We start from the raw sequence: 16,648 nt of genomic DNA, 5'->3' as shown, positions 1-16,648 counted from the left end.
AATAAGGTGTACCTTACTGTGCGGTTTGTAGGAACCTCCAGAATCCACGTCCCCTGGGCCCTTGGTAAGCAGGCAGGTTTCTGGGCCCCACCCCAGATTCACTGAATGGGATTTCCTAGAGGTGGAGCCTGGGAACGGCACTTCTGTAGATTCTCAAGAGAAGCTGATGAAAATTGCAGGGCCAGTTCTAGTCCAACACCTTCATTCTGTAGATGGGGAAATTAAGGCTCAGAGAGATGAGATGACTTATTCAGAGTCACACAGGCAGAGCCAAGAGTAAAAGTTCTCCCAACTCATGTAAATGCCTCTGCTTAGTTGCTGATGTTTTGATAGTTTAGTTTTATAATTGTATTTTTTCATTGACAATCAGCATTAAAATTTAATGCAGCACAATACAATCTGCTTATGAACCATGCTACAATATGCCCTTAAAAAGTGGCTTGTGGTCAGCCACATGAAACGATAACTTTTTATTTTTGAGCTCTGTTGACTAAAAATGTATTGCTATTTATTTGTGCTTTGGGTGATAAACTACATAAAATGGAATAAAATGCTTGGTAAATACTTACTGAATTTTTAAAAATGAGTACAGACCTTGGTACTGAGCTAGAAAAGATTTACTTATATTGGTGCATAGATGCTAAAATGTCAGATTTAATGGAATCTGGAGTAGCTTACTTTTCATGTTATCATTTACTCGGTCTACTGAATAATATTGAGGATACTTCAGGTCCATACTGTTTTTTATTTTCATTTTGCTTTCATCATTTCAAAATTTTGAATAATACTATATAAACCCTTTAGAATTGGCTTTCTAAGTGTGGGGGCTGAGGATGCTATGTGAGGGCTTGAAGCTCTCTTGACCTATAAGTGTCAACTTCAGGAAAGTTTCTGCTAGAAACTTTGAAGATAAAATAGAACATCTAATTAACATTTAGAAAAGGAAGATATATATCCATTTCAAGTAACCTGACCTGGATTTCAGCAGCAGGATCTCTTCTTGACACATTTGTAACTCATTTTAATTGCTAATAGCTTCTGTGTGTACACACCCAAGGCAGAATGGGACTTAACCTCTCAGAGTTACAAAGGTGAAGTAACTTAATAAATTTCTGTGGAGAGACATTTCATTTGGCATGATCTAATACTGCGTCAAGTGCATGTGACTGACCAGCAGCAACTATTCAAGGAAGTTGAAAGGATTAGTGCCATTTTCATGCTCCGTCTACATGACTGTAACTATTTTCAAGAGAAAGCAGGTGATTTCATGGGCATGAAGTATGGAGAGTAGAAAGCGTGTGGGCTTTGGTGTCATAGAGACCTAGGTTTGCCTCCCAGCTCAGCCATCTAACCAAGAGTATGAGTATGGGCCAGTTACTTAAGCGCTCTGAATCTCATTTTCCTCCTTTGTAAAGTCTGGGTAATTATGTTGACTCTGTGAGGGTTGTTGTGAGAAATTAGAAAACAGATAAAATGTTTCATACTGTGATTGATACTTAAGAGGTAAAGAAGGAACCATGTTCTCCTCCCAGTGTCCTTAGCTTGGTCCATAGAGTAGGGAATACCATCCTTACTGGAAATGTGTTCTCTTTTTCCTTCTCCCAATCTCAAAAGAGAAATGACCTTGCCAGTGACTTTGGGCCATCTACCCTCAGAATATGCCTACTACTGTCTGGGACTAGGTGGCTAAATTCAATTATGAAGTCTTCACTGGGAAGTCCAACTCTGACCAGATAGGTAACCCGATTATTGAATTCAAGGTTAATAGTAGGAAGCTGGCATTTTGATTTCCATCTGTGATACTTTCATCTACTTTTCAGTTAGTTGCAGTTATCACTGCCAAATCCCCTACAGTAAACAATCAAATTGTAGCTACTGTTATAGGAGCTTTTGATGGGAGCCTCATTCTTCCTGTAGCAATTTGTTCTACTCCAAATGTAAAATGTCTATAACCTAGTGAACTCCACTTGGGACATTGCCTACTATACTCATTATTAGTTAATTTGGAGAAAAAAAAATTACCATCAGTATCCTTTACGTAACATGATTTGACTCACAGTTTGTCAAAGTTGAAATTTGTTTTATAGCTTCAAAGCAAGAGGAAACGCTGTGCTCGGTGCTTCCTCAAGGTCATTTCTTGTCATACATAGTATACATTCTTCTCAAACTCAGAAAATGTCTGTCCTATCTAAAGTAAGTGGGTTTAGAGGTATTATGAAGTAATAATCTTTATCATAGCAAGACCAATTCTCCTAATATAGCTTCTCCTCGTTTGTGAGATTGTGTATGTGAATTTAATTGTTACTTAGTGACATGAATAAAGGCAATGGCGAACAAAAATGTATAGACACATTACAAAATGGTCACCACAGTGTGTATAAATGTTGAATCACTATGTGGTACACCTGAAATGATTATAATATTATGCCAATTATACTTCAATAAAAAAATGTAACAGGTATGGATTCAAGGGAAAATACTAGTGGTAGAAACCTTCCTCCTGGTGGGCCAAAAGTTTTTTATTCTTTTTACTTGGGAGTTCAAAGAATGAAGGATTGAAAAAGAGGAGAGAGAGAGAGGATAGGAAAGTAGTATGGAATATAGCCAACACTTTTGTTCCCACCACCCAAATTGATGTTAAAAAGACCTAAAGCAAATACAAAGAAGATTCTTAATATAAAAATAAGCATGTGAAGATTTAGGTGAAGCTGGCTTTGTAACCCATGCCCCATTCCATTCCTTTCACCCCTGTGCAAAGCCGGGCACCCTGGTGTGTAGTTCCAGCCCCTCTTGTACCTTTACATATATGTTTATTTATCCATGGACACTATATTGGCTTGTTTTGTGAGAAAACACTGTGTTATTCTTTATTTTTTAATTTCACATTTCTTTTAGATCTTTCCATGTTGATGCATAGAAATCTAATTCATTCAGCTTAACTACTATATAGTAGACATTACACAAATGTATCAAATTATATTTACCCACTCCGCAATTGATAGACATCTATTTCACCAATACGAGCAAGCCACATCCTTGTCATAAACACCTTTTCTTATCACTTTGCCTTTAGCATTTTGAGTAGGTGCTCATTTCTCTTCTATAGTGCAGACTCATATTTATTTTTTTCCATGACATCTAACAGTATTTATAACAGTGATTTCATTATTTTATTTAGATTTACTTTTTTAAATGGCTACCTTCTCACAGGATGGGAAGGTTTGTATACAGGAACTATTTGTCATTGCTGTTCAACAATATGTGTATATTCAGTGGCTGACATGTAGCATATACTCTATTTGTTGAATAAATTAATGAAATGAAAACAATAAATGAAAAACTTTCCTTATGGTAAATTCTCTGCCAGGAAACTCCTCAGTCCTTCACACAAACAGACTTTCGGCAAACCTGCTCCATGAGTTACCTAAAAATACCCAGACCCGTCTGGTTCTCCATGGTAAATGTGACTTGGGGTTAAGCTCAGATTTCTGCTTTGTGTGGCGTATCTACCAAGAAACCAGATCCCATATGGACATGTCATTTCCCTGAATCCTAGAGTCACTGGTAATAGAAGTGACTGCCATTCTTTTTTAATATAAAGTTGTCCTCAGAAGTCTTAAGGAAAAGCTACTGCAGTAGATATTGCTAGAGCCTTTCAGTTTCTGTTCTCCATTGCTCGCTTAGTCAAAAAAGCCCAATTTTTATTCCAGCACACTGCCTCCCAGAATAAAAACCGTCATGACCCAACTTCTTGGCAGCCAGGCATGACTGTGGGACTAAGTTGTCGCCAATGAGAGTTGAAGTGTCCCTTGGGACTTCTGGGAAGTCTTGAAAGGGAAGATGAATCCCCTTATTCTGCCCACTTTGATTCTGTTCCTACAGTCATCTCTGACCAGAAAACCTAAGGTTCTCTAAGACTGTGGAACAGATTCCTAGAAGGTGCTTAGGTCCCTAAGGATCATGTGGAACCATCATACCAGCTCTTGTTTACCTGTGGGTAAATTAAACTTCTATATTCAGGTGACACTAATCCAAAAAGATATATTTAGCTAAAGCAATACTGTCCTAAGAATCTTGCCATTTAAGAATAAATATATCTTGGCACAGGAGCCACTTAATAGCTGTGTAAACCTGAGCAACTCATTCACAGGGCTTTATTTTTTTTCTTCTACAAAACAGGATAAGCTTAAGACTATATATCTAAGATCTTTGCCAGAGAATTCTGTGACCATGTCTACATACAATCATTCTGGATTGTTGAACTAGCATTAGTAAGAAATGAAGCCTGTTTTTACAGTTTGTCCAAAGCTCATTAACTGGATTTATTTTTATTTTTTGATCGTCTGAATGCAGGCTAGGCTGAAATTTATCTTTGTACTATCTAAAAAAAAAATCCCTCAACAGATCTGCAAGGTAATTGTTGGCTTACTTTAGAAACCAGCTGCTTTCTAATTGAAAATTGGCAGATTCTTTTTTGCACAGAAACAGTTAATGTACTAATTATAAATGAATTTTAAAAATCCATTTACTAAAATGGTCTGGCAAGACGTTATTAATGTTACTTATATTGTAGTGAGGTGGCCCAAGACTACACCTCAATATTTCTGACTCCTTGATGACTGTCAGGCAGCAGGGCTGAAACTGCTTTTCAAAAATTGCAGGAAAGTTGCTTCCTGAGGCTGGAAAAGTGAAAGTGGGAATGTGCCCTGGGAGTAGGTAGTCATTCTCTTTGTTCTGGTAGGGATTAATTGTGAGCTTTATTGACATGCAGAAGTAAGCTAAGTACTTATTCTTTTTCCTCTGATATTGGAAGTAATCTAAGTGTAAATAATCATGCTAATTTATTCTAATAATGCAAAAGTTTACTTTCGGTGGGGGATGGAGAGATGGGAATTCAGGCACTCCAGGATAGTTAAAGATTTTCCCTTTCTTCTGGTGTGCTCTAGGACAAAAGCGGAACAGCCTTGGAACTGGGGAAAGAGAGATGGTAGAAGAAATTGGCAGCTGGCCTGCAAGAGATCCTCCAGATTGAGGTATGTCCTGTGGATTTGGGGAGCAATGATGTCTGATACTAAGCTAAGTTCTCCTTGTCTGCACTGTAATATTCTTACTAAATTCTCAAGTTTCCTGCACACTGTGTTAACCACCACAACCTGGCTTCAGATTTGTGTTAGCGATACCTTGGAGAGGGGAGGAAAGCGCTTTGCTCCTGTAGTCAAGTCAGACAGAGATTTTTGAGAACAGGAATGTCTTGGCTTGATGGCAACTGGATGGACCAAAGTCAGCATTAATCCGGAGAAACTAGAGTCAGCAATTTGGAGTCAAATGTCACAAGGAAGAAACAAGAGAGATGTTTAGTCCCCAGGAATCACTTGAAATACATGGGAGGACTCTGTATTACTTACTCATGATCATCAAAGATGAGGTCTCAAGTTATTTTATGTAGATATTCAAGAAAGGTGATTCCTAGAAGGCTAGAAAACTTGGGGCACTAGGTTTCCATAATAATACAACTGCTATTTGTACTGAATGCCTATTCCAGTCCCTGTGTAAGACACTTGATACATAGGATCTCATTTATTGCTCATACTACTTGAAAGGCAGCATTATCTTCATTACCAGAAGAAGCAAATGCTGAGAAATGTTTTAACTGGAAATTTGTCTTACTCTATGGTCTTGTAATGAAGGTATTGTTCTTTACCTTTTCTCACTAGGTCATACTGGTCTTCCTTATAGTTAATATGAATTGGTAACATTTTGGTAGTCACATTACAACCTTCATGAATTACTGATCAATATGGTTCATTTCCAGGAAGAACATGGACATATTTTGGCAATACCAGAGTATTTAAAAAAATAATTTTTATTTTTACGATTAAAATATGTAATGTAAGAGTCTTTCTAGCTTATAGTTAGACTAAACTTTTATTTTTTTATAATTGTATATTTTGTTTTGAATCATGTGCAAAATAACAATGAGAATATTGTATTCAATATTCTAGTATTAAATAACTAAAAGTTACTGTTATTTACTAATGAGCTTCATGATTCAAATTTTATTGCCATGTTCTAGAATGAGTAGAGTTTGTTGCTATTACAGTATACTGTATGCAGACTTACTAATGAAAAAATGCAGCAAAATAAAAGGCTACATTAGTAATGGATAATAAAGTCGGAGAAGCTCTTAATGGTGAGCAGTATTACAGTTGCTGACTTTGCTGCTTTTCTTAAATGTATTATTATTTTTTTATTGCTTTACTGCTGTTTTACTATGGAGGGTTTAACACTTATTTCTTCTTTTTTCTTCCTTAACCAGCTAGATAGTTAAAGATTATATACAGAAAGGCACTTAAGTGTAAGTGGAAATGCCTGGAAGTAAAAGTTGATGGGCCTTTCCTAAAATTAGGAGAGCCATTGAAAATTTATAGCCATTCAAAAAACAGTGGTTTGATTACAAAACAGGAGTAGAATGTGAGTTTAAGCGAGCTCACCGACAGATCTTGTTGTCATTTTGTCATATGCACACCGGCACAGAATTGAGCTAGTGACTTGGCACGATCCGAAAAAGGGATAGCTATAGTATCCTTATTCTCCTGCCACCGGTATCTTCTAACTCCCCATTAAATAATTTCTTAGGAAGCCCCTGGAATTTTGTTTTCAGTGTAAGATGACGCTGTAACCCACCAAGTCCATGAGAATTCAAGTGGGAGAGAAGCTGCCTGGAAACAAGATGGGCCATAGTATGGACAGAGTTTAAATTAGAGGTGCAGTCATAGAGAGCTGGTGGGAGCACAGGTTTGGGCAGAAATGGAACCAAAATCTTGTTCTTAGGCAGGAGGTGAAGCAGTTTCAAATTACTTGGCAGATTGAGGATGATCCCAAAGAAAAGTTGGGGCAAGCTCAGTAGTCAGGAAACTCACACTGAACATGAGGCAGGAATAGAGCACGCCGGTAGTCAGGCTTTGGGGTTAGGGGTTCCAAGGGGACTGGTTTCTAATGAGTCTTGTGGCTGCTCCAGGAATTTCAGAAAGGTCAGCACTGCAGGATGTAAATGGTCAAAGCCTCTTAGGAGGGATTGTCCCTAATCTCCAGGGAAGTAACTGGATCTCTGTCCTCTGAGAAGCCCCCAGTGCCCATTGTATATGATAACACCACATTCTCTGGGTGTATTATGTGCTGGGCTTGGTTTATGTACTACCTGGGTACTAATTCCATCACCATGTTTTTGGCATCCTCTCCTTTACAAATTTAGCCCAGGATTCTAATTTCCTCCTATCTCTCAGGTCCTGACAGCTAGACGTTTGGTGGTTTTTCAAGATGCTATGGTACTTGAGCCTAGTGACACGTTAACTATATAAGAAATGTATAAGCAGTAACTCTAGTCATTGTCTCTGCCTTCTCCATCTCAAACTCAAGGCCTTATTCAAATGTCAATAAATATTTATCGAATGTCTTTTAGATAAAGTGATGTGCATTCGGCACTGAGGATACAAAAAGGCACATGTAATATAGCAGTTTCCGTTGAGGACCGTTCAATCTTGGAGAAAGACAGAAAATACACCCACAAACATTTCAATAACAATTCAAGGCAGTATGCAATTAGATGCCAGATTAATTTGACAGCCAGTAAGCAGCGTGTGGCTTGGTGTTGTCCCAAAGGTTTCATTTAAGGGGGGAAGATCTCTAAGGTTTAAAAAATAAATGGGCAGATTTTTCCCATGAGATGGGAAAAGAAGGATACTAGAATCTACTTATTCATTTGACAAACATATGTAATGCTTACTATATACCAGACACTATTTTGAGTATATCACAAGTACTACCTTCTTTGTTCTCACCACCACCCCAGAAAATAGACCAAATTGTTAGAAAACAGAGGCACAGAAATATGAAGAAGCCTGTGCAAGGTCATACAGCTAAGGACTGGGGTGGGGAGTTGGACCTAGAGGGTGTAACTCTAGAATTGCACTGTGCAATCTGCTAGCCTTAGTGGCTATTTACTTGTAAATGTATTTAAATTAAATAGAAGTGAAATACAGTTCCTCTGTTGCACTAACCGTATTTCAAGTGTTCAATAGTCACATATAGCTGGTGGCTACCACAGTGGATAGCACAAATAGAACAATTCCATCATCGCAGAACTTTCTGGTGGACAGTGCTGGTGTATTGTCTATGCATTTAACCCTTCCTCTATGTTGTCTCTTGCAGGGGTAACTATATGAACAGGCATGTGGGGGGCAACTATATACTTATGAGTCTTTGCTTGGAGAGTTGTCTTGGGCTAGAACAGCAGTAGAAGAAAATTTTGCAAAAATAAGAAGTGGAGGCTGGTTTTCAATGCCAGGGCTTAATCCCTGTATTAGTTTTCTATCACTGTGCAGCAAACTACACTAAAATTACAACTCATAGTTTACATGGGTCAGTTTCTTGAGGCTGTGGACGTAAGGCCCTCAGCCCCAGTCTGCCTTCCATTCCCTGTCACATGATCCTCTACATAACATGGCAGTTTGCTCCTTTAGGATCAACGGGAGAGAATCTGCCACAGCTACTCCTGTCTCTGAAGTCCCTTCAATGCCCAGGGATCACCTGATTAGGTCAGGCCCACCCAGGAAACCTCATTAATAGGGCCCTTAACATCTGCAAAATTCCTTCACCTTTGCCATGAACATAGCATAGTCACTTACTCATGTGAGTGAAACCCCATCATATTTACAGATCGTGAACACATTCAAGGGGAAAGGACTATACAGGGGATGTTTCAGAATTCTGCCACCACAATACTGTATGTTGTAAGAAAGAAATGAGTTTTCTGAGTATATAAGTCACAAGGTAGGCCTGTTATGCTTTCAAGAGGCTGTTTATGTCCCCTTTATTATTTGGCCTACAATTAAAATAATAATGTCAACTTAAAACCTTGGTCTTCTGATCCAAACGTTTTGTCTCTTAATACATAGTCTTAGAAAAATATTTGCATACTCTTGAAACCTAATTATGCTTAAAAATCAAAATGATACCTTTTTGGCATTAAGTTTTTAAGTACAAAAGTAACACATGCTTATTGTTAAAAAAAATTATGGAAGCACCTTAACTATAAAGGAAAATGTAAAATTTACCCATCTCCCACCTGTTCCCCTTTCCCATTCCCCAGAGATATTCTTTCAGATCCTTTATTGAACATATATAGACACATATATTCCATGTGCTTATTTTATTTTTTACACTTATTTTCTGTTTAGCATGGATATAGACATTCTTCCATGTCCATACCTACAGACACTCCTCTGTCTATATCCATATCTATACATCTACATATAAAATATACATACATATAAATATATATACACACACACATATACAATCAGGAATGTAAAGATTGAAAGAGGTTATTCTAAAGGAAGAGGTGTTAGAAAGAAGAAATGCTCAGTTGCAGCTCTTTATCTTATCCCCGTAATAAATTGTTGTTTGTGTAACCCTGGTTTTAGCCTCCTTACAACTAAGGAGAACCCATTTTTAAACTCACCTGAATCTTTAATCTTTGTTTTATGTTAAGAGCTATTTTCAGACCATAATCACAGCTCTGGAGCTTTAAAGCATAGAGGCAATTCGATATCAAAAGGATTTGACTTTGTTCTTTCTAGGGAGACAGACAAAAATGCCTGCTTGAAATAATCAAATGGCAGCAGGGTTGGCTCTTTCTAATCCCTGCTTTCTCCCCGGATAAGGGAGGATGAAGAAGAAATGTTCAAGGAGAAGAGAAATGTAACATCTCTCTGAAGTCTTTCATCTGTAGCCTTTGCTATGCCCTTGGCCTGTTCCAGAGACTCAGTCCCATCTCCGGTTCTAGGAACAGCCCTGTTTCTTAGGCAGGAAAGACTGAAGAAGCCCTGAGCCAGATGTTTTGCTGTAAGTCAGCTTTCCTGTTGTTACAGATCTGGTAACTCAATTCTAAGTCAGCTGCTTGGCTTGTTCCTCATGATTAACGTGTCACCTTGGGACACTTTTGTGAGCGAAAAGGGATGCTATTAAGGAATGACCTGGGAAAGCAGATATGAACCCGGGCTGCCCTGTGCCAACTGGACATGTGACCGCTCCACTTAGGATCAAGCGGAACCCAGCAGCAATGAATGATCACAATCACGGTGCGATTTCATTGAGGGTTTCCAAGGTACTGTACTCAGCACTTTGCTTAGTGTCTCATTCTGTCCTCACAGAGGGTAGCCAGAGAGGTGCTGTTGTCATTTCCATTTTCAAGATTAGAAACCCAAGGCACAGGAAGGTGAAGTCACCCGAATTCTCTTGGATAAGTTGCCCTGTGCAGAGATGAAGTGCAGGGGCTTGGAGAAGGTGACTGGGAGCATCAGTTAGCTTGGAAACAAGGAGTGGGTGGGCTGGACTGAGGGAATGAGTGACCATACGGATAAATTCTAGAAGGTATGGAAATACCTTCAGCTGGGATATTTTAAGGCTGGAAGGGGTTTTTAAGTGGACTGGGAGAGTATGAGCTAATAGGGTACATTTGTTGCGGCACTCAGTGATTCTTTTCTGTAGAAGCACATCAGTGTGGAGATGAGAGCCACCCAGCGCCTCGGGTTCCCTTTGATACCCAGGGATCTCATATGTGGCATGCCCTACCAGCAGCACGGCACAGTGACAGATAAGGCAACCCACTGCATCAGTAGCTCCCCAATGCCATCTGCCTGTATCTACACATATCTGCGTGAGGAGCAAGCCAGCTCCACAGTTTATGGCACTGATGCTCTGTATCCCTCCCGCTGGCTCTAATCTCTCCATCATCTGTTATATCCCTTGTGGAAGCCTTGTCTCCTCAAGCAGATGGTGAGCATTTCAAAGGTAGGGACCAAACCATTTTGGAATCTAAGTGACCGTCACAGTGCTAAGCATAGAGAAATAGTCAACAAGAATTTTGTTTGTATTAGTTTTCTAATGCTACCATAACAAATTACTGCAAACTAAGTTGCTTAAGACAACCCAAATTTATTATCTTACAGAAAGTCGCAAGTCTGAAATGGGGCTCGCTGGGCTAAATTCAAGGTGTCAGCAAGGCCGTGCTCCTTGGGATGGCTTGAGGGGAGAATCCATGTCCTTGCCTTTCCCAGTGCCTAGAGGCTGCCAGCACTCCTTGGCTCATGGTCCCTTCACCCATTTTCAAAGCCAGCCGTAAACCACCATCAAATCTCACTGACTCTGACCTCTCTGTTGCCTCTCTCTTCCCCTTCTAGGGATGCTTATGATGCCATTGGGCCCATCCAGATAATCCAGGACTATCTCCCCATCTCAAGGTCAGTTCATTTAACAAGCAACCCCTCACTGTGTAACAACACAGCTGCAGGTTCTGGCGACTGGAACACAGACACATTTGGAGGGCCATTATTCTGACAACTGCAGCCCTCCGTAAGTGGGAGGGAGGAAGGGGGACACATGTATGTTTCTCTCTGTATCAGTTTCCTATTGCTCATGGAACATACTTACAACAAATTTAGTATCTTAAGCAGTACAAATTTATTATTACCTTATAGTTCTGTAGGTCAAAAGTCTGAAGTGTGTTTCACTGCACTGAAATCAAGGTGTCAGCTGGGCTGCATTCCTCTGGGGGTGCTAGTGCAGAATCCTGTCCCTGGCCTTTTCCAGCTTCCAGAGGTTTCCCACAGTCTTTGGCTTGTGGCCCCTTCTTCCCTTTTCAAAGCCAGTACTGGATGGTTGAATCATGCTCACTGTGCTTCCAGCATCACATCTTCCCACTGTCTCCCTCCCCTCCCCTGCCCTGCTGTTGTGATAACATTGAAACCACCCAAATAATCCAGGATCATTTCCCCACTTCAGGATCAAGTGGGGCAGAATATAAAAAAACCTTTAAAAACTTTCAAAAAAATTGTTCAAATATGCACAGAAGTAGAGAGACTGAGAGTACAATAAATCCCCATTTACTCATTCCCCAGGTTTGGACTAAGTTCATTTTTGAGGCTTATTCTGTGAGTGGTTGGAATGTTATTTCATATAATAAATACTAATCAACTTTATTTCTAAATTATTTCCATTTCTGATTATATAAACATTGAGATTACAAAGCACCGTTTAAAAGTTATTTTGAAGGCTTTATTTAACATTCATATGAGTTATAAGTGATATAAAATAATACTTCTAAATACCCTTAATGTATATTATTGTATTTAAAAATCATGAAAGGTAAGGACACAAAAAACTTAATATTCTGACATCCCTATTTATGAAAGAATACCTCTGAAAACAGGTTTCTAGGGAATTTTGTCAGAGCTTACAATTTTGAAGTCCATGATCTATTGGAAATCTATACATATATATATAAACCCCATGTTGGGAATGTAGCTTATATTTTAAGACAATCTACATTATATTTTTCCAGCCTTACTGAGAACAATTGACATATAACATTGTGTGAAGTTGAGATATACGAAGTGGTGATTTGATAAATGTATATTTTGCAAAATTGATAATCTGTTGAACCCAAGTACACATGATTTTAAAGTAGAAAATGCTCTAATTGTATGTACTTTCACTAGAATTTATAAAATATATAGTGTAGAAAGTGTTTCTCTAGAAAACTCTGTTATGAAATGTCCAGATGTTGTTTTTCATTTGTGCTATCACCTTACCTTTATTCTCAGAGCCTTGTTGGACTTAACAATATCCAAAACTCCAGCCTAGGGAGGTATTCTGACCTGTGTTCAGGCTCCTGCTGTCAGTGTTTGTGACAGCAGATCTGACTTCATCTATTAAGTAGGTATACGTGTTTGTATTAGTCAAGCTGATGCTCATTGGGTAGTAGCATGCCACCTTGCACTTGTCGTATCTTAGTCTAATATGGGTTTATTTCTCACTTGCACAAAATATGATGTGGATATTCTTGGTTAGGAAGCTCTCTTGGGCAGCCCTACTGCCAGCCATGAACTTGGGGATCGGGCTTCTTCTATGATCCTTGATTGCTTCACTTCTACCCATGCAAATGGGAGCAAGAGGGAGAATGTGGAAGACTGCTTGAGGGAAGTTTAAGGGCCAGGCCTGGAAGTGGTGTATTTCACTTGCAACACTTCTGTTGGCCAGAAGTGGTTCACGTGGTCCCACCTACATGTAAGAGTGGACTGGAAAATGTAGTCTTGTGTACCCTGTAGAAAAATGAAACTATGTGGTAAACACATAGTATTTGTCTCTGTCACAGTTTGTGAAGAGGGTTTTCAGATCTTAGATCTGGAAGAGACCTTCAGGTTCAGGAACTTATTTTACAGAAATGGAAACTGATGCACAGTTGTGAGGGAAGCTTTGCACAAGACTGCAGAGAAAGTGCCAGGCCCATACTCTAACACTTAGTATTCAGATAGCAGTTAGGGTCAGTTCAGACCCTTCCTAGCATCATCCGGACCAATCTCCTACATAGTGGAAAATGGAAACTTGTCAACAGCATGCTGGACATCCCTCTCATGAGAAGTGGATTTCTTTTAGTTGAAGAATAATGAGAGGTACAAATTTATAGATGCCAAGATAAATGTATATGTCATTTCTTAATATTTTAACATAAGTTTTATCTTTCAAGTCATGGACTAGTGGGGCATTATCTTATTTTTGGTGCTGAAAGTTTTCTTGCTCATTAATGAGTTTTGTTCACATTAAGTAACATTTTTCAAAAATGTATATGAGAGAAAAAACTAGAATACTTAATATTCTTACTTATTATACTTTAATACCTTGCCTGAGAGTTCAGAGAGAAAATGGCTTTGTGTCCTGAATATACCAATATTTCTAAACCTTTCCATTAGTATTCACATTAGAGATAAGTGAATGAAAATAAAAATTATCTGGAAATTGAAATGTTTTTGCATTGAATTTGAGGTTTTCACTTTCTAGAATAGATTATTTCATGATTTCAGCTCTTATAAGCTTGTTATTACCATGTGATTATTAGCAATTCATAATATGTAAGTTATACATGTGGAAAGGTTTGGTTTTGGGGGTTGGAGTCAGGTAGCAAATGGAGAATGAAGAAAAATAAACACGAGTTCTGTGAGATTATTTCTCTCCCTACTGAGGGTGCTTCATAGCTCTCTCCGTGGCTACAGTGGAAGGAATACTGTTGCTACATGCCTACATTCTATTAGCTCTGGGCCAACTTCTGCATGTTAAAGTTGAAAATTTCTTGGACGGCTTGGTTTTCCCAGCTTTTGTCAAAACTCTTCCTGTGGTTATGTGCCTCCATTGTAGGCTATTGTTTGTCTGAGCTACATTGATAGAAATGCGGTGCACACATCATAAACCATATCTAGGACATCACAGCCATTCTAGAAAGCTAGACATTTACCATAGTATCAACACCACCAACAACAAAATGACAATGACACCTGACAATTTTATTGAGTTGTTAGGTGCCAGTCATTGACCATGTGCCAGTTACTGTCCTAAGCCATTTATATATATTAGGTCATTTAATTCTGGAAACAAGAGTCCATATCACTCTTATGTTTCTTTTTAATAACAAATACCTTCCCAAAGGCCTCCAGCAACTTTCCCCTATTTTCATTGGCCAGAAAGACCTCACTCGCCTATGCCAAACCAAGCACTTATCAAGAGGAACATTTGGCTTAGGAAGTCCAATCAAAACTCATCACGTAAGTATGGGGAAGGACATTGCAGTTGACAGGTTGAACAAAACCTAGGTTGGACTAGCAAGGAAGAAGGGAAAGGTAAGGCTTTTGGGTAGAAAGTCAACAGTGTTTACGATAGCACCCAGGGAGAAAGGAGTAGATAGCGAGAGAATCCAATTTGGAGACATTCTTCAAACACTAAGTATTGAAGCGAAAATAAAATTCTGTTAGTGTTTGTACCATCTAAAAATAATGAACATCAACCAGAATGGCTGCAAATTTTCTGGGCATCTCTAATTAATTTCTTCTTAATGGTTTGCAGTGTGAACTCCAGGCAAGTTCACATAAGCATTTGGCATTTCTTATCTGAATATGACAATCCAATACTGACACTTTTTAATCCAAGGAACTAGAACTGCCATTCTGTCTCTTAGTCCATCCCAGATGTTCACAGCTTGATCTGCTTTACGCCATCACCAGGGCCCAACAAGTGCAGGAGGATACATTTCCACAACACTGAAAGCCTTTGGAAAGCCCTTTAACTCCAGATAAGAGGGGCAAAGAACCTGATACCCACAGGCATTCACAGAGAGCAACACCTGAATTACTTTTTCTTTTGCCCAGGTTTGGGGTACAACCTTCTTCCTTCCCTCCTGGGCATAATACCACCCGGTTAACATCACAATGATTTTGTCCCAATCTTCCCAGGTATCTGGTACCACTACCAGTTTGCACAACTGTGGGAGTACCTGGGAAATTCAGCAATCTTGTCAGCATCTTTTTCTTTCAGACAGATAGACAGACAGATGAAGACAGATTTTTCCATATGTATTTTTTACAGTAGTTGAAATCATGCTCTATACAATTGTTTCCTGAGTTTTCACCTAGCATCATTCTCAGCTTGTAACTCTTCAATTTTCCATAAATCTTTGTAGACTTCATCTCTGATATGTGAGTCTTGCCTTGGGGCCAGTGCTGCGTCTGCCTTCCACCTTCCTGGTCTGCCAGTATTCCCAGATCCCTCTTCCCTTATGAATCCATCTCTCTTGCATATAGGTGAATAATAAGCACTGTAATGTGTTTCTGCCCTTGGGAGTGACAGCTGACGAAAACCACTTGGTCCCAAATAGTACAACGCTTTCTGTTGTATTCGTTGTGGACACAAGACACTTATCCTAGTGATGTTAAACCATTCTACATTAGAATCACCTTCCCAAGTAATGTTCCAGGAACAGATGAAACTAATTTCATTATTTTGTCATTATTTTTTACTTAAAGAATAATACCCAGATCGGTCATTCACTTTTCCCCACCAGATTTAGCTTCTCAAAGCATCTGAATTTTTCTGAAAATTTACCTTCAAAGGATGAAGTGCAGTGAGTGTAGAATATGCTTTTGAATGAAGAATGCTGTAGATGTTTTCAACTGACTAGTTTGTTTCAGACAGTGCTAGGGACTGAAATTTACTCACTGTGGAAGGTCCTGCCTAAATCCAGCCCGGCCCCATAAAGCAGTCCCTAATCACTGCTGACAGTGATAGTTTCCTCTTTGGCCCTGTGGAGTGCTCATAAGGCACTTAATTATTTGTATGCAAAGCTTCAAGAAAAAGCAGGCCTAATCATTGCTACCTGACCTAAACATTCAGCCTGTGTACTATTCAGCTCTCCACCTTTATGCTAAGCTGCCCTGCAGAAGCAGAACTCACAATATATACACCCAAGCACTTCAGAAGCTATTGTATATAAGTGGATTTTATAAATAACCACAAGCTCTTCTTATCTATCAAATCTTGACTCCCAGTCTCCCCTGCATTCCCTGGAGAAGTGGGCACTCCCTAGAGGCATGCCAAGAGAAAAAAGGAGAGAAGAAAGCCTTCAGGTTCACTCCTTGGTCTCTTTAACCCTGAACTTCCAGTGTTTGCATGTGTCATGACAGGTAAGTCCTGATTACTGAATTCCTTATCTAAAGGAAAAAAAATAGGATTGAGTTTCCCTGCATTGTGCTTTATCTGCATTTCC

At 39.1% G+C, this 16,648-nt stretch overlaps 1 long non-coding RNA gene across 3 annotated transcripts in view; it reads left to right on the top strand.

Moving 5' to 3' along the window:
- The window catches only part of LOC140847343 (uncharacterized), a 123,870-nt gene that overhangs the window by 10,030 nt on the left and 97,192 nt on the right, over nucleotides 1-16,648 (top strand). For 2 of the 3 annotated variants that reach the window (XR_012127342.1, XR_012127341.1), the window contains exons 2-4: nucleotides 4,947-5,033; nucleotides 9,930-10,165; nucleotides 11,241-11,300. This is a non-coding gene — a long non-coding RNA (uncharacterized lncRNA). The remainder of the gene's footprint in view (nucleotides 1-4,946; nucleotides 5,034-9,929; nucleotides 10,166-11,240; nucleotides 11,301-16,648) is intronic. The other variant, XR_012127343.1, reaches the window with a different exon arrangement.

This window comes from Manis javanica, chromosome X, assembly GCF_040802235.1.
Source record: "Manis javanica isolate MJ-LG chromosome X, MJ_LKY, whole genome shotgun sequence".
NCBI lineage: Eukaryota > Metazoa > Chordata > Mammalia > Pholidota > Manidae > Manis > Manis javanica.
This window is presented reverse-complemented; position numbering and strand designations above follow the sequence as displayed.